Source organism: Triticum aestivum, chromosome 5A (assembly GCF_018294505.1).
Source record: "Triticum aestivum cultivar Chinese Spring chromosome 5A, IWGSC CS RefSeq v2.1, whole genome shotgun sequence".
NCBI lineage: Eukaryota > Viridiplantae > Streptophyta > Magnoliopsida > Poales > Poaceae > Triticum > Triticum aestivum.
In genome coordinates, this window is record NC_057806.1 from 33327449 (window position 1) to 33346284 (window position 18836).

Consider the following 18836-nt stretch of genomic DNA (forward strand, 5'->3'; position numbering starts at 1 on the left):
CATACCCTTTTTCTGCACATACCCTTTTTCTGCACATACCCTTTTGCAACTAGGCGAGCCTTGTGCTTTAAAATTTCACCACTTGGACTCTTTTTGACTTTGTACACTCACTTGAGAAAAAATAGCCTTGTGTTCCACCAGTAGATCAATTAGGAACCAAGTGGCATTCTAAGTTATTGATGACATCTCTTCATCAATGGCTCTTTGCCAACATGCCTCTTCCTATGCATCTTCTAGAGACATCGGCTCTTCTGCCCCGAGCATGCACTCATTCTCATCACTGAGGTCAAGGTCACTTCTGGTGTTGAGCATGAGGGCCGAGTGATTTGCTAGGTCCTTACAGCTGCTTCACTTTTAGTAGTAGCTTCCAGCGCAGGATAGTAGACTGAAAACTCAATTCCCCTATTTTGCATCTCCAGATTAGACACCGCACTCCATTCCCACGGTTTTGCTTCATTAAACACCACATTCCTTGTGACAATGACTTGCTTGTAGGATTGAAACACCTGTAGGCTTTTGTCAGTGGTTCGTATCCAATTGGAACAACACGGATGCTTTTGTCCTCTAGCTTAGACTGGTTTGGCTTTGTGATCTTTACATAAGCAACACACCAAAAAGTGCACAAGTGATAAATTTTTGGCTTTCTGTTAAACCAAGCCTCATACGGTATCCTGTCCTTCACACTTTGTAGGAGCTCTATTCAAGATATACACAACCGTGGTGACTGCCTCTCCCCAAAATGGTCTAGGAACACACATGCTTTTCAAAAGACTTCTTACTATGTAGATGACTGTCTGATTTCTACGTTCTACCACACCCTTTTGTTGTGGTGAATATGGTGTGGTGAGGTAATGTTTAATTCCATGCTCATCACAATATTCAACAAAATTCTTTGAATTAAACTCTCCATCTCTGTCTGTTCTAAGATATTTCAGTTCACAACTCACTTACTTTTCAGCTCTCCTCTCTTTCTGACTTTTATGTATAGTTGCCAAAGCCTGATATTTACTTTTTAACCTATCCAAATGTATCTATTGTAATCATAAACAACCAACAACAAGTAGTTGTTCCCTGCCGGCGTTGGTGGTGATACATGCCCACATAGATCAGCGTGCACAAGTCTTAGTGATACAGGCCCACATAGATCAGCATGCACAATTCTTAGTGATTGCTCTACCCTGCAAGCATCACAGATCTGTTCTATATGATCTACCTAAGGTAGTCCCACTACTATTTGCTTTCTAGCAAGATCACGCAATGCATTGAAATTTAAGTGTCCATACCTAGCATGTCAAGTCCATGAAGTATCCCCTGCATTTGCCGTCAAGCAAATTGGCCTTGTCAGACTAAGATCAAGGCTATATAATCTTACAACAGCAGATCAACATCCTCAGTGGCCCATCTTTTCTGCCACACATCTCACTTTCTTATTGGCAAACTTCCATTCCCCCTTTGGTTGTTCTATGCTCTGTCTACTAGAAGTAACACTTCCACCTCCTACCTTTTCTTCACTCCAGAACTCACCTCGGATCTCTTGTTACCAACGAAATTTTCCCGCTTACAACGAGATACCATAAGGTGCATACCATCGATGGGGTTGCCGAAGCGTTTGACGAACTCGCTCGTCATGCGCCTTGTATCGTCCGACAAGGTCCTCCAAAATGAGGGTTTAAGCGGCACACATTGCTCAATCGAAGTGACAATCTACATATAGTGCACCGGTGCCACTTGAAGGAACTTTTGGACCACGCACAACTCTAACAATATGTCACCAAGTGCACGGATCCCTGCAAGGAGCATTGTAATCCTGCTCACGAAGTCATCAACGAACTCCGTGTCTCCCATCTACAACACCTCAAATTCCATGCACGGTGACTGAAGACTTGCTTCCCTCACACGATCATACCCCAAATGAGATATCTTGATGGCATCCCAAGCAGCTTTAGCATAATCACAGCTGGCGAGAGACGATATCACAGAGTCTGGTATAGCAGAATAGATCGTGAACAAAGCTTCCTTGTCCATGTCATAATCTATGGTTGTGCTCAACATCACCTCCCACACATGGGCCGATTTGCAGGGCCACACATCTTCATGGCCCAAATCATATAGTTTGTGCGTGTGAGCTGCGGCCATGTGACATGGAGGCGCGGTTGCTGAGTCACAATGACGGGCTGCGTAGTCAGCAACAGCAACCCACCTCCTCCGCTGACCTTGATGGCCTTCAGCTTCTGCTCCACCAATTCCGCGCGTTTCGCCTCGATCTGCTTCTTCGTTGCCTTGGCTATATCCGTCGGCGACGGTGCATATGCCATTGCTTTCTCCTCTTGCCTCGAGCTCCGATGCCAAATGATGGTCTACAAGCCTTCCTCTCCTTCTGCTCTACTTCCACCAATTCCGCGTGTTTCGTCTCAATCCGCTTCTTCGTTGCCTTGGCTATCTCCGTCAGCGGCGGTGAATATGCAATTGCTTTCTCCTCCTGCCTCGAGCTCCAATGCCAAATGATGGTCTACAAGCCTTCCTCGGCCTCACTATGACCGCGGATACCACGAGACGCTCAATCTCACAGGAACCTAAATCAGGCAAAAGCTCAAATGGGTTGAGTGCACACTAAAACTGCAACCAAGAAGCAGAGGAAGACCAGCAAGAGAGAACCAAGAAAAGAGGAGTGTTTTGGTCGGCACTACACCGCATGCCATTTTGGTATTTTTGGGATTAATTCTCAAGCGGCAAGAGCCGAGGAGATATGCACCCTCTGCCGCAGCAACGTACACTCAGGAGCGCGCCTGCCAGTTGCGCCCTGCTCACCCACTCGTTTTGCTGACTGTTGTGCCTAGCAAGTCAAGGAGCCCATAGTGTTCAGGGCATGGCCAACACTTCATGGCCTATGCACCTCCTTATTATTACAACAAACTCAAAGAAGAAAGCAAAGCTTGAATAATAGAGGACATGATTAATCTAACACCCACCCCCATGCAGCTCGACAATGGCTGCCATGGCACCTAGCCTACAAGGATATTGAACATGACGTGATGCTCAGCGAGGTCCGACGCTGAAGCGATCCTGACCAGCACTGGTTCCCATGCGGCTCAGCGGCGACCACCTTTGTATTAGCCTCCCAGAAAACAGCAACGACAACAACCAGAACACTCTAAGTGGATGGATTGAATCGATGGGAAAGCTCGACCAGGTCAGTCGCCGGGAGACTCCAATTGTACACAACCAAATCCTCCACTTCAATTTAGGCATAGACATTGTCATCAGGGTGTGGTGCTGTTGGTACTTCTCCCATCGACCATGAGAACAAGGGGAGGAGCAACACCAAGCACCACACCACCAGCTGAAGGAGGAGCGAAGCAGCACGCAGAGCAAAAGCAACATCAGCTAGGGGAGAAGAGCTGGCAAAGGAGAAAAGCACCAACAATAGGAACAACCTGCTACAGCCGTGGAGGATAGCTAGGGGTAGAGCATCAACAGCTGGCGGCACGACAACGACAGTAGAGGTGGCAACGGAAGAGGTAGTTGGATGGGTGTCGGGCTGGAGAGCTTCTTCTGGAGCTAGGGCTCCACAAGCATGGCCTTATCCGCCAGCCCTAACACCTAGGGATAGGCCCTTTTACAGCAAAAACGTAGTCGCTCGACTCAAATTCCTGGACTAGTCGAGATTAGTCATGGATAAGTCGAGTAGTCGATTGATTACCTCTATGAGTCAAGTCGATACACCTGGTCAACACTGATGTTAAGACTGTAAGACTAGTCGCACAACTCATAATCCTTATCATAGGCATTTTTGGGGGTCAAAATAGGTGCACCCAAACTAGTAGCTCTGTGTTTTGGTTATTTAACGCTAAATTGCCTACTAACTGCACGTTATCTAATCCACGAGCGTCCTAAGTTGCTAAATGTTCTTAGCTACACTCCACCAATTAAGTTGCATATCAACTTCTGTTACAACTATTGAGATGGAGGCTAACCAGGGCATCAATAGCACTGGCAGCTCTTGCCTGAGCAGACACCCTCGTGCCCTCCTTCTAGGTCACTTGGCGGTAGTGGTCATGGGCCTCATGGGCTAACCTGCGCGTCGATGCACTGGCGACTCTTGTCTGAGCAAACATCCTCACGCCCTCCTTCTATGTCACTTGGTAGTAGTGGGCCTAGGCCTCATGGGCCAGGTGATGAGCACTCTCATAAAACACTCACCCTCAAGAGGGGTGATAGATATGTATCATTCCCATCCTGTCACACGCTAAACTGCATTCTCTGGTTCTCAGTGCTTTAGTCAAGCAAATCTACAATTTGCTACACTGAACTCACATTATTTTGATCCTAGCATCCAATTTTTATTTGATAAAGAATATGTTAATCTCCACATGTTTGGTTCTATCATGTTGAACTGGGTTGTTTGCTATGTTAATTGCCGACTTTTTGTCGCACCATACATTCATACAACTGCTCTTAAATATTTTTAGCTCTTCTAATAGATTCCTTGTCCATAACAACTCACTCAATCGCTAGGACATGGCTTTGTATTCAACATCTGCAGTTGATTTGGAAACAACATGTTTCTTGCTTCTCCATGACACTAGATTTCCTCCTACAAAAACACAATGGCCTAAAGTTAATCACCTGTCATCTAGGCAGCTAACCCAATCAGCACCATAATAACCATGCCTAACAAGGTGTCCCTAACTCTTGTATATCAGTCCTTCCTGAGGAGAACCCTTCAGGTATCTCAAGATTCTATATATCGCCTCAAGATGTTTGCTTCTAGGCTCATGCATATATCTACTCACAACAGTTACTTCAAATGCAATGTCTGGTCGTGTATGACACAAGTACAACAATCTTCCCACCAATTGCTGGTATTTTTCTTTATCCACCGAAACACCAGATTGAGCAGTCACTATGCTTTTGGTCAACTGGGGTTGAAGCAGCTCAACCCAACATGCCAACATCATAGAGGAGGTCCAAGGTATAATTTCTTTGAGAAAGAGCTATTCCTTCTCGAGACCTGGCCACTTCCATACCAAGGAAATACTTGAGTCGACCAAGATCTTGAAATTTGAAGGCCTTACTCAGACACCCCTTTAACCTTGTTATCTCTACGTCATCGTCATCGGTGATAATGGTATCATCAACGTAAATTGCAATGGTAGCCACTTTTCTTTTTAGAGTGTCTATAAAACAAACCATTGCATTGTCCATACCCCATGTCACATATCACCCGTCTAAACTTGTCAAACCAATCTCTTGGAGTCCGCTTTCGTCCGTAAAGGGCTTTCTTCAGCCTGCATACCTTGCCAACAGTCTTAGAAGTTGAGAACCTTGGTGGAATATCCATGTACACCTCCCCCTGCAAGTCCCCATGCAAGAAGACATTCTTCACATCGAGCTCATGTAAAGGCCACCTGGAATTTGCTATGCAGGAGATCAAAATCTTCACGGTGCTACTAGGGCAAAGGTCTCGACGTAGTCAATGCCATATTTCTGGTTGTACCCCCCTCGCCACAATTCTTGCTTTGTACCTTTCAACCTTTCATTTTGCATTTTGCTTCATAGTGTTATACCCAGTTGCAGTTGCATGACTTCTTTCCTGTTGGAAGAGTTGTTAGTACCCATGTCTTGTTCTTAGACAGAGCCTCCATCTCATCCACCATGGCCTCCACCACTTTGAGTCCTCCTTCACCTTCTTGTAGTCAATCGGTACATGGACTAAATAGAAGCAACAAATGCTTTGTGGGGTGCTTTGTGGACTGGAGATAATGCTTCATACAACAACAAAGCCTTTAGTCTAAAACAAGTCGGGGTAGGCTAGAGGTGAAACCCATAAGATCTCGTGACCAACTCATGGCTCTGGCACATGGATAGCAAGCTTCCACGCACCCCTGTCCATGGCTAGTTCTTTAGTGATATTCCAATCCTTCATATCTATATATTTATGGACTCCTTCCATGTCAACTTCGGTCTACCCCGACCTCTCTTCACAGTCGAGATATTTGTCAAGGTGCATGATGTGCTATATATGCATACTCTAATCTAATCTACCCCTTTTCGTTCCAGTTTAGCTTTACCTTGCTAATCCAAAGAAAGAAAATAACTTAATAGATTGCTCTTTCATGTCAATTGCTCATTCCTGAATTTGTCTTGTGCCAAATAATTCAGATCAAACCCGTTGGCAGTATTAAATCTATGTTAGCAAAAAATAGCTTTCTTTCATTGCCAAACACATGTTGGTTTGCTTATCTATGTAATTGGTTAAATAATGTATATCTATGTAATGTTATTGCCAAAGTTATAATGATATGATATTATATTTTGACTTGATATTCGGATATAGTACACTTCCAGAGCGATTGTTATCACTTGCCCCCCTCCCCCCCCCCCCCCACCCCCACCCCCCATGGTTAACTCCTGGCTCCACCCCATCTTGGAGAGGTAGAAAAGAGGCAAACGGTGAACATTGTTTGGTTGCCTGGCCTAAAGTTTGTCGCCTTAATGTTAGTAGTAACTTGCACAGGTTTTGATTAGGGACTCAGTTTCTGGTTGCGATAGATGCAGCTGATGAGGCCTAAGACATCTTGACATGACTCACAGACTTGTAGCCTAAGACACAGACTTGACTCACTAGCTTACTACGTAAGGAAAAGACTTAACTTATTGACGAACTGCTACAAGGATTACTCTAACAATTCTCCTCCTAATCCTTGCAAATCAAACTTGAATTGATTTGAACCATCCCAATCCTAGCACGCCACTCATGGAATTAGAATGTCAACGAGTTGGTCTGTGGTGCTGATGTAGTTGGCATTGACACTCCCATCCTCCAAACAGTCCTTTATAAAATGGTATCCAAGTCGATGTGTTTGTTGCGTCCATAGAAGACTGGGTTTTGGGCCAACGCCAAGAAGGACTGCTTGTCCACCATTAGCTCGACTGCACAGCTTCTCACCCTTTTTGCAGGGAACTAAAGGGCTTTATTAAATCAAAGGGGCTCCGACACTGTCAACCATGAGGCTAGTAACCAAAAACTTGGGGGGAGTCCATCCAACACTTCGTCACCTCTAGTGTGCAAGCATTTCGCACATAGGTGGGCCAGAACGTTGACATGTCTCTTTACATGATGAATAGCAAAAGAGGTAAAACAAGACGTTGGCCCTTCAATGTCTAATAATGGCGCTATCAACAAGCACAAAGAAACGGCATGAGTTCCAGAGATTGACCACTTCAAACTGCCAGTTTCCATCTCTACTCGCGCAAAGCCTCGAAGCTTAGCAAAGATCACACCTTCACGAAGAGATATTGCCTTCACAACAAGTGGACCAGTGACACCCTCAATAGGCTTACACCAAGCACCCACGCAGGCCGAGGACGATCGGGCAACGTGCCCCTACTCCACCCATCCGTGCATCCATAGATATTCCTTCATCAGAGTTAATCTTTATGCAATCAAACTCAACAGGTCTCCATCCATGACTTGGCAAGATTCTAGCATGCTCCCCTGGTAATTCCAACAGCGACAGGGCCTCCCTAGTCACTTTCATTGAATGCACCGGGTCCAAACTTGCCTTATCATGAGTGATATTGTTCTTGGAGATAGCCGACATAACCGTGATAATTTTTGCACGATCTCATCAAATTTCAGGTCACCAATATACCCCTTGACAAAGTTACTGTATGGAGCTCCGGAAGCTTTATATGAAGCCATTCCCTAGCCTCCCTCCAAAACATTTTTGCACACGTGCATGTTATTAATGCATTAATCATATCCTCGTCTGCATCAAGGCAGACTATGTCGTGCCAATTCCGCAATGTATCTATGCTTAAGAGTGCTCTCAGCCGGTAAAATACCGCGTAACACCCGCCACCACACATGCACTTCCGGCACAACTTTCAGCTTCCAAAGTCTTGCCCACACCTATTTCTGCTTCTTTGCAGTTTTTGTAACCGTTCCTTCCTCTAAAGCTAAATGCTCGTTGTGAATCACTAGAGAACGGTACGCAAATTTCAGTGTAGATCTCAGACTTTTCTGCTGTCCATGCCTAAGAATCCTTCCATTCCCCTAGCTTCAGCAGAATATTCAGGATTGCATCTTCTTTTCGGGCTATAAAAATTTCATCGACCTTCATGGCATCGATCAATTCAGAGACCGAAGATAGGCTTGCAGCTCCAATGTGAATAGATGGTCGTACTGAACGAATTCCTGGTATCCAATTGGCGTGCCAAATAGAGACCGAGGAACAATCTCTGATTTTTTTATCAAACCAGTTGTCAACTCTTGTCTTCCAGCCATGATAGCTCGCCAAGTGGCAGAAGCACACCTGGGAATAGTAGCATCCATGAACTCAGTGGATGAAAATATTTGCCTTCCAAAATGCATGCACAGAGGGACTCCGTGAAGCAACACAAGGTTGTGGAGGAGTAGCTCCACCTTGCTGCTACAATGTGTACAACACAAGTGTTGAAGGAACAACTTCAATGTGTTGCACTAGATATCGCTCTAGAGGCGAATGTAGGCCCATATGGCAGCAGGAGTTCAATCTAGAACTCCTAGAGCACAAGATCTACTCCAAGATCTTAGATAACAACACCAAGTTCTATTATAGGTAGTGGGGATACATAGTCTGGTTCCAAAGTAGAGGTGAGGACCTCTATTTATAGGGCTTTTGGAAAGCCTTCATATACTTCTACTTATAGTTGGAATACTCTAGAAAACATTATTTTTAAGTTTCACCATTCTACTCATAGCTACTCACAACTAGAAGACTCTAGAAAACAGTAGGGTAGAAACAAAAAGAAAAGACATACTATAGAGTGGAAGCATCTAGAAGTAGCCAAACAAATCTGACATACGATTTTTTTCCTCATTTAGTGTTCCTCATCATTCTCCCCTGGTAGCTTGGAACTCGCCCTTGAGTTGTCTTCATAAAGCGCCTGTTCTGGATGGTAGAGAGTCAAGTCCGCAACATTGAAAGTGTTGGATATACCCATGTCGCTTGGAGGAATTACATAAGCATTATCATTTATCTTCCTCGCAATAGAGAAGGGCCCATACCTTCGCTGCCTAAGTTTCCCTTTAACACCTAAAGGTAGCCTCTCTTTTCGGAGGTATACCATCACCTCTCGGAATGATTTCGGCCTCCTTTTGCAGTCAGTAAGTTGTTTATATTTCTAATTTTGTGCTTTCAAAACACCATGAATCTCTTCAAATAACTCAATGTAATTATCAACAAAGGATAATGCTGATTTTGAGTTTCCCCTTGATGGTAGCTTCACCAAGTCCAGTACATGTGTTGGAACATTAGTGAAGACAATGGGAAAAGGGCTCCTTCCTGTGGATCTATGCTTGGAGTTATTTTAGGAGAACTCTGCAAGAGATAAAGCCAGATCCCATTGTCCCTTTCTTTCTCCACAAATGCAATGGATCAGATTACCCAAAAACTTGTTCACCGCTTCCATTTGTCCACCTATTTGTGGATGAGAAGTGCTGAAATTTTTTTAATTCAGTGTTGAATTGCTTCCACAAAGTGAGCCAAAATGCAACAAGAAACTTGCTATCACGGTCTGAGGCCACTTCTCGAAAGAACAGATTTGCCACATGATGAGCGTTCGTTGTCTTGTGGCATGGGATGAAATGAGCCATCTTAGAGAACTGTCCACGACCACAAACATAGCATCACTCCCTCGTCTTGTTCTGGGCAAGCCCAAGACGAAGTCCATAAAGATGTCCTCCCATGGAGCGACAAGAACATGCAAAGACATGCATAACCCTGTGTTCTAGACTTGGCCTTTGCAGGTTTGACATATAGGGCATCGCTGAACAAACAGTATCTCTCTTTATTTGTGGCCAAAAGTAGCAAGCTTCCAGGTTAGCGGTAGTCTTGTCCGGTCCAACATGGCCACTAAGATCACTTGAATGGAGTTCTCTAATTAGTTTGTCACGCAGGGATGCACAAACGATCATTTCTGAATATAGCCATCCTGCACCAAATAGTCGTCACCTAATGGCTGGCCCCTGATGTGCTTAACCCAAACATGGCCAAAGTATTCATATCCTCATACAACTCCTTTTGATCCATACCTGGAAGTTCAACCTCAAAAGAAGTCAAGAGGCATGCACGAAGACTCAAAGCATCGGCCACTCGATTAGTTGTCCAGAATTTATGCACGATGAGATAGTCAAACCTCTTTAGATATGCTGCCCATCTTGCTAGCATGTGTGGTCAACATGCTTTCGATTTCTAAAATGCTTCAAGGATTGATGATCACTATCAAAAATGAACTCTTTAGGCAGCAAATAGACTTCCCAAGTTTTCAAACCTCTGAAACAACATGCAATTCTTGTTGATAGGTACTCCATTTCTGCCTAGCTTCGCTTAACTTCTCACTAAAGAAAGCAATGGGCTTCCTTTCTTGAGATAGAACAGCTCCAACGCCTACTCCACTTGCATCACACTCCAACTCACAAGTCTTGTTGAAATCAGGTAGTACCAAGATAGAAGCTTGTGAGAGTTTTTGCTTGATCTCATTCGAACTAGCTTCAGCCACTTCTGTCCATTGGAACTTCCTTTCTTCAGGAAATCGGTAGTTGGTGCCATTATAGTGCCGAAATTCTTCACAAAACTTGTACCTCGGAAATGATCTTTGGAGTTGGCCATTCTCGGATTGCTTCGACCTTGGAATCGTCAACACCAATACCGTCACATGTTATGACGAATCCTTGGAAAAGAAGTTGTGTTCGCAGGAAAACACATTTCTTCAAGTTGACGTAGAGCTCATTTGCCCTTAGTACTTCTAGCACCTTCCGAATGTGATCAAAGTGTTCATCGTCATCCTTGCTTCATCAAAATAGACCACATTAAAGTAGGATAAGAAGGGTTGAAGGACTTGATTCATCAAATGCATAAAAGTACTACGTGCATTTGAGAGTCCAAATGGCATGACTAGCCATTCAAACAACCCTTCCTTTATCTTAAAGGCGGTTTTCCATTCATCCCCAGGTCTGATACGGATTAACAACCCTTTGTTTGTCTTGAAGGCAGTTTTCCATTCATCCCCGGGTCTGGTACGAATTTGATGATATCCACTTCTTAAATCTACCCTTGTGAACACTCTTGCTCCATTAAGTTGATCCAACATATCACCCAAACGGGAATAGGGAATGTATACCTTACGGTGATCTTGTTAATGGCTCTACTATTCGTAAACGGGAGATGCTATTCCGCGCGCGCGCGCTGGAACGATCGGTTTCGGACAGGAACTAAACTTTCCTTCCTTAGTCTATCGAACAGGATACTAAACGCAGTTGTCAAAAAAAGGAACAGGAACTAAACGCCCCGGGCCCACTGTTGAATTCACGAGGGGATAAAAATATAGAAGAGCACGGCTGGCCCCATCACCTGAAATCATGGGGGCAGTGTTTTGATGGTGCGCGCACACGTGGTGGGGTCCCTGCCCTTTTAACAGCGCCCAATAGATCGATCGTTGCAACGCGCGATCGCGAAAGAGTCGTTTCATCCGTAAACATGCGCCAAGATCCATCTTTCTTGGGCGCGAGCAAGGCTTGTACAACACATGGGCTAATACTTTCTTGGATGTGCCCCTTCTGCAGCAATTCCTCAACTTTCTCCTTCAATATATAATGCTCTTTGGGGCTCATTAGATAGTGTGGAAGATTATGAAGACTTGCTCCCGGAATTAAGTCAATTCTATGTTGAATTCCTCTCATCGGTGGCAGGCCTTGTGGCTCTCCAAGTATGTTCTAAAATTCTGCCAATAAACCACTTACCTTAGTGGGAATTTCACAGTCAGGTGCTCTTCTCCTTTTACAAAAAGTGCAACACATAAATCTGCCTCCTTCAAGTGTTCCATAAACTCATGAGAGGTATGGGAGATAGTTAACAGTTTTCCCCTCCTCCTTAGAGATCTTTAGTTTTGTTTGGTAGAATAACGATCTTTCTCTTGTTCCAAATGAAAGTGTAAGAATTTTCCTTGCCCTTGTGTGTAGTAACATCAAATTGCCAAGGTCTCCCAAGAAGAACATGGCTAGCATCTATATAAACTACGTCACGTAACACGTTTGAGCAATAATGCTTTCCCAAAGAAAGTAGTATGTTGCATTGTTTGGTAATCCTCATATTGACTCCTTTCTTGATCCACCCAATAGTGTAGGAGTTTGGATGATCATGAGTCTCAAGCTTTAAATGGTTCACCAACTTCTGGGAGATAAGATTCTCGCAGCTGCAACTATCAATCACTAATTTGCATACCTTGCCATTCACTGTGCATTTGCTCTCAAATATTTTATTCCGTTTTGTGTCGTCAGGTTGTCGTGTGGAACATAGGAGACGCTAAATCACACATACCACCTCTTCACCTTCTTATTGACAAACCTCTTGTCCCTCTACATCTTCAGATTCATATTTTTCCTCATCGTCTTCACCATCATGAATAGCAGTGTTAACAAATTTTCTTAATGGGCAACCGTTGGATATGTGTCCCTCTTTACCACATTTATAGCACTTTGGGCCTTCATTTGCCTTAGCCTTGCCTCTAGTTTGCTTCGGGATTGTTTGTTTTTCCTTCGATGGAGTGGTCTTTTCTTCCACTCTATTAGTGTGATCCCTAGACGAGCCTTCAGTATGAGGATATGGAGCCTTAGTTGTATTTCTTGTCCTCACAAACCTCTCAGCCTTTAAGGCTAGAGCTTGTGCTTGATCAATGGACCAGATTTGTTGCATATCAATCAAACTTGAATAGCATCATTGAGACCATTGACGTACCTTGCAACTTGTTGATCTTCAGTTTCAGCAAGGTTGCACCTCACTTGTAGCCTTAGAAACTCCTCCATATAATCTGAAACAGTCCTATTTCCTTGAGCACAATTTTGGAATTTGATAAATAGGATCTGGTCATAATCAACGGGTAAAAATCTCCCTTTCAAAAGGCTTTTCATTTGCCGCCAAGTTCTTACACGAGGTTCTCCCCTCAGCCTGCGCTCTTCTTGAACACGGTGCCACCATGCACCAGCCCCACCTTTTAGCTTGTATGCGACCAAAGGAACTGTACGATCTTCCGAAACCTCCATGACCTCAAAGAAAGTCTCCACTTCACATAACCAATCTAGGCACCCTTCAATATCAACATTTCAATTAAACGTTGGGATCTCAGCTTTCACCTTGTATGTATCTTTTGCATATGTAGGGTTGGGTACTTCCCGATATGCATAGAGATCAGGTTCTTCAAGTGCATCATCATATTCTTCACCTTCAGAAGCTTCAACATAAATTGGCCTTCTTGAAGCACGTTGAACAACACGATGTTGTGGTGGTCTTGCTCCAAGATTACCTCTCCTTTGTTGAACATCCCCTTTTCTTTAGATGAATCTCCTTCATTGGCAGCAGGGGGAACACCCTTTCTTATCATCTCAACTAGCTAGTCAAATCTCCGATTATGATCTTCACGCAGCTCTTTGATTTGTTGTTCTGCGGCATCCATCCTCTTCTCCAATTACTCCATTGCTTGCTGCAGCTTGCTCTCAAAGAGAACATCAAGAACTTGTATGGATCAACGGGGCTCTGATACCACCTGAAGCAGCACAAGATTATGGAGGAGCAACTCCACCCTGCTGCTACAATGTGTCCAGCACAAGTGTTGAAGGAACAACTTCAACGTGTTGCACTAGATATCGCTCTAGAGGCGAATGTAGGCCAATATGAAGCAAGAGTTCAATGCAGAACTGCTAGAGCACAAGATCTACTCCAAGATCTTAGATAAGAACACCGACTTCTATTATAGGTAGTGGGTGATGACCTTTATTTATAGGGCTTTGGGAATACTTCTACTTATAGCTAGAATACTCTAGAAAATATTATTTAAGTTTCACCATTCAACTCATAGCTACTCACAACTAGAAGACTCTAGAAAACAGTATGTAGGGTAGAAAAGAAAATAAAAGACATACTACACTAGGGTGGAAGCATCTAGAAGTAGCCAAACAAATCTGACATAGGATTTTTTTTCCTCATCTAGTGTTCCTCATCACTCCGGGCTTGTTAGGAGCTTCCAGCCGTGCTTCCCAAGCAAGGCTAAATTGAAAAACTCCCAGGTTTCAAAACCCCATCCCGCCAGCAATCTTTGGCTTCCAAAGTACTTGTGTTGCGGCAAATGTGGCAGCCACATACACTGCCTCATAGGAGGACAGGGCCATCACTCGATACTTGAGTGACTGCCAGCTCACCAGACTGCTACCAAGGAAGAACATCGTGCCACTTGTGCTCTTCCTGGTGTTAATGTCACCGGCAAGGTCATTGTCGCTACAGCCAACCAGTCGTGTCACTCCAGTCTTCTAACCGTGTGTGGACAAGGTCATTGTCGCTATAGCCTAGATCATAGTGGTTGGTACCAGCGAAATATCGAAGGATGCGCTTCACTGCCGTCATATGCTTCTCTGTATGTTTTGGGCGCCAAAGAAGTGTCAGCTTTTCCTCCGGTTGGTAGCGTAGAATAGATGTTGGGTAGTCCATAGATAGGCATGAAGGGGTTTGCCCTACCTGAGCCAATGCCCTCTTTGTGATCAAGAGCAAGAGACGATCCAACACATTTTAACAAACTGTGTCTTCTCTAGACAAGTTTGGTGCATCCTCTTCTGTTGCTCTAGTCTACAGGACTTCTCACCACGTGCCGAGGATAATGTGTTCTGTGCTTGGTGGCTGAGAATCAATTCTTTGACTCCGGGAAGCAATTAGGGTCTTAACTCGCTGACCACTTTGGGGGCCTGGATGTTGTGGAAGCATCAGAATGACTGTGTGTTTAATGGCGCTACACCAAGTCTCAAGCTGGTGCTCAGACAAATTTGGGAGTAAAGGGCTTGGCACAGCTGGTAGCCGCTGCCACCTAATGGTCGTTTTTGAGGTAGCTTATTTTTGTAAAAGGCGTGTTTTTTCCCTGGTCTAGTAGTGGGGTGATTTGGTGTGTGTTAGGTCTTCCTTGTAAATATTTTTCTGCTGTTTGGTCTCTTAAAATCCCTACCAGGATTCAGTCCTTCCTACGGCTGTTTTCACAAAACAAAATTTGACTAGGGATAACTTGAGGAGAATGGGGAATCCAAAACCACTAGAATGCAGTCATTGTAAGGAAATTGAACCTGTGAAACATCTTTTCTTTGACTCTGCCTATTTGCTACAAGAATCTGTGATTTTGAATCTTTGGCATCAAAATGGTTCTGCAAAAAGAAGCATGAGTTTTTAACGTAATCTCTGCTGCACTCCTGTGGTGTTTATGGCTATTTAGAAATGAGATTGTTTTTAATCGTAGCACCTGGTTGAATCTGAAGCAGGTCTGGCATCTGGTTCTGAGGAACATCCAAATCTGGAAAGTTCTATTCAAATACCAGGAATGTCCAATGCTGGAGGCATATGCATCACACCAGATGGATCTGCTCAGGTGATTGCTGCTGGATATAGGTTGACTAACTACAAGAACATGCTTGATGGACTTTCCTGGAGGGCTTCTTTGGGCTTCTTTGCTGGGAGCTGATCACGGATGGTATGCGACAAAGGGATTCCTGCGAGTGCATCCATCAGATGAAGATGCAATCCACGTGATCTGGGGTTGATGCAGTGCCGTTTGTAAAACCATGTTCTCTTTTCCGCCCTCTCTGTTCCTCCCACTCCCACTCCTTTTGTTGTTCAGATATGTAATAAATCTGTATCGCAAACTCCCCAGGTCTTTTACTTTTATTGTTATTTGTATGGGCTGAATGATGTGAGACCTGGTTTATTTCATATATATGAAATGGAACCAGGGATGTTTGATCCCTGATGATCTAATGCAATGCTACCGAGGTCTCATGCGTATTCAAGCAAAAAACTTGGTTATATTTCATCTTTCAAACTTGCTTTGTCATGCACGTTGTTTCTCTAACTGTAGTTTTTTCTCCTTGCACCCATGGATCAACATTGCGACATCATTCCAGCTCAGGTAGCGGTTTGAGGTCAGGTAGAGGAGGAGGGGGGAGATTTGGACACCGACAATTCCAGGTTTTCGGTGGTGACAGGGTCGGCCATGGTGGCTGTTGGTGGTGGGCGGCCAAGGAAGGTCCTCTCTGATACCAAGACGTTGCGCGTGTGGAGTTGGAGGTGGGAATGGACGGGATAGCGAGGTTCGCCCTCGGGCGCACGTAGGGACTCGTCCCCAGCCGCGGCACTGTAGGCTCTGAACTCCCAGTTTGGGACAATTCTCTCTGTTTCTTGATTGATAACCCTAATACAACCTATCCTCCCTTATTATAGATCAGAGTGATCACATAAGTTGGAGAGCAAACCAAATCTTGGAAAGAGTAAAGACAACTTCCTAATAGAGGTATATTTCCTAGGGATAAATTAGGACTTCTTGGCCACCAAGGATTGGCCATGTGCCTGCCTACGGCACAGCTGTTGGTGTGGTTATGGACTGTGTGCAGATTTGGGCCTGCAGCTATAGTGCTGCCCCTGATAACTGTCCGTAACAGGATGACTCCTCATATTACCGATTATGCAGCATATTTTCAGAAAGCAATAAGGCAGCTCTACCACAATGGTTTATCCAACTAATAATCTAATTATAAATCGTGAAGATTTTATGATTAAAAAGCAGGCAATGATACTGAATAAAGTGAATCATTCACTGAAGAAAAATGCATAATGCTCTCTTTGATTCATTGAAGGATGCTAAGTAGTTTCCAGTCCACATGAACTCTAGTTCCTAAAAGCATTTACTAGGTTATGTTGCAAACAATGAGTTCATGTTATCATAATTACTAGGTCATTACACAAAATAAAAATGTTACCCTCATGCAGGAGATCAGGCTGTTCTTCAAATAGTCTTGGCAAGTTCCTTCTCATAGCATCTTCTAGCTTCACTCATTTTCACCAGGAACACCAATCATACTTTTTGTTCACCAAAGTGCATGTAATTCAGAGAACAAAGGAAATGATCTTCCACATGCTACAGCAACATAAAGAACAAGGATATATGAGAACGTGGACCCTAAACAACGTGTCAGTCATGTACATTTAAAATAATTATGGTCTCAAGATAACCCAACAAAAGAGCTGCATGACACAGAAGATTTGTGAAGTACTCAGCTACTAGTATCTTTCAACCACCTGTAGAAAACATGCAACTATTTCTTGCTTGGGGAGGGGATTAAGATGGAAGAGGATTTGAATTTTAGGCGATAACCAAATCTGGTACTCATTCAGTTAGCTGCTTTTGTCAAATTCTCCATGGGGTGACATACACAGATGAAGAAAAAAAGATAGGAAGGATACAGGCAAATTCTACTAATCTCTAGATCTCAATTAAGGCATCGGAGGACAGAGGGAAACAACCCTGAGCCACCTGGACCATATTTAATTAGCGCAACACGCTGGGTTGCAAGTTGGTGGCGTGCCGGGAACCAGGTGACCCTACTTTTAGTATGTGTGGGTCATCACGGGCAGCCTTTTTTAGCTGTGGCTCGGCCGATCCATCCAGCACCCAGCCGCTTGCTAGATGGGTCTTAAATCCAAAATTAAATGGCCCCATAGAGAATGATGATGTAAATTCAAGAGATAAGTTCTATTGAGTTCCAAGTCCAAACAAGACTGTTACTCTGCACATACAGGAGTAATGACTATCGTTTTATGTGTGTAATATGACTGTAGGGGGAATTGCAATGTCACGTTAAATTCTGGGTTCAGTTAGTTCGACAACTTCTTTGAGAAATCATTCCATACCAGTGAAAATTCATACAAAACCTACAATCCAAACCTCAGCGGAAATCACACATTTCACCACACAATGGTGCAGTCCTGGCACCGGCAATGTTCTGAAGAAAGGAACAATGGGATATAGTACATTATTCAAACTAACCTTTCTCCGGAGGTGGAGCACCGATAACATTGCTATCAGAGGTCGTCAAGTTCCCGGCATCATCTTTATTGGTTGTACCCTTCACTGATTCTTCATTTGGTTCCCGTCTTAGGAACATCACCTGGAGGGTAGCAAGACACATCCATGTTTATGAGCTTGTTAGGACCATCCAGAACACCTTCTCCATAATATGGAACCCTAGGTGAAAACAAAGGCGTAAATTTTTCAGTCTATAATTTCAAGGTTATAAATAACACTAGATGACCCGTTGCGCCCATGGCGCAATAAGTCAATTAGAACTGAGAATGATGTGGGTATTTGTAACCATTATATATGTGAGTACTTGTAGTCTTGCACATAGATTATTTCATTATTGGCCCGAAAGGAAACAAATGCTTAGATAAGTACACAGGAGATCGATGAACATACCATGACAGGGACATGAGATTCTCAAAATGCCATTAGATAAGCACGCAAACAATGAACATAGGAAAACAGTTAGTGCCTAATCCTAACCTTCTTGCCAACAACCAGCACAACATCAGCCACTCCAATAATTTACAATGGCAACTGATATTGTTAGTATAGATATACTACAATAATTGCATGTTGGTTGATCAGCCAACTGAAAATTTAAGTCTCTAATTTTGAAGAATGTCAAGCCAAACAGCATCCCAGATGACATAAAGGCTTTTGAAGAATGTCAAAATCATGCCAGCAAAATGTAATATCTACACAAACAACATCCACCTACATCAACACTTAAAGAGACAATCAACTAGAATAACTATGTAGAACTTAGAAGCATGCTATCAACCTATAGTACGCTAGAAACATGACACAGTCAAAACCATATCTCAGTTGCCTTATATTGTCTGGAACTGACTGTTCTTTTTTATTAGCAACAACATAATCATGCAAGATGTTACTAATAACTGCCGATG

General features: G+C 43.7%; 1 protein-coding gene across 20 annotated transcripts in view; it reads right to left on the minus strand.

The window, feature by feature from the left end:
• LOC123102133 (uncharacterized) overlaps window positions 1-18836 on the minus strand; it is a 51465-nt gene that overhangs the window by 18029 nt on the left and 14600 nt on the right. For 10 of the 20 annotated variants that reach the window (XM_044523425.1, XM_044523426.1, XM_044523422.1 and 7 more), the window contains exons 8-9: window positions 17893-18090; window positions 16939-16983 (exon numbers count right to left, since the gene is read on the minus strand). The gene's annotated coding sequence lies outside the window, so the exon portion shown is untranslated. Of the gene's footprint in view, window positions 1-16825; window positions 16984-17892; window positions 18091-18836 lie in introns of those variants that run through there. The other 10 variants (XR_006448768.1, XR_006448771.1, XR_006448772.1 and 7 more) reach the window with 2 other exon arrangements.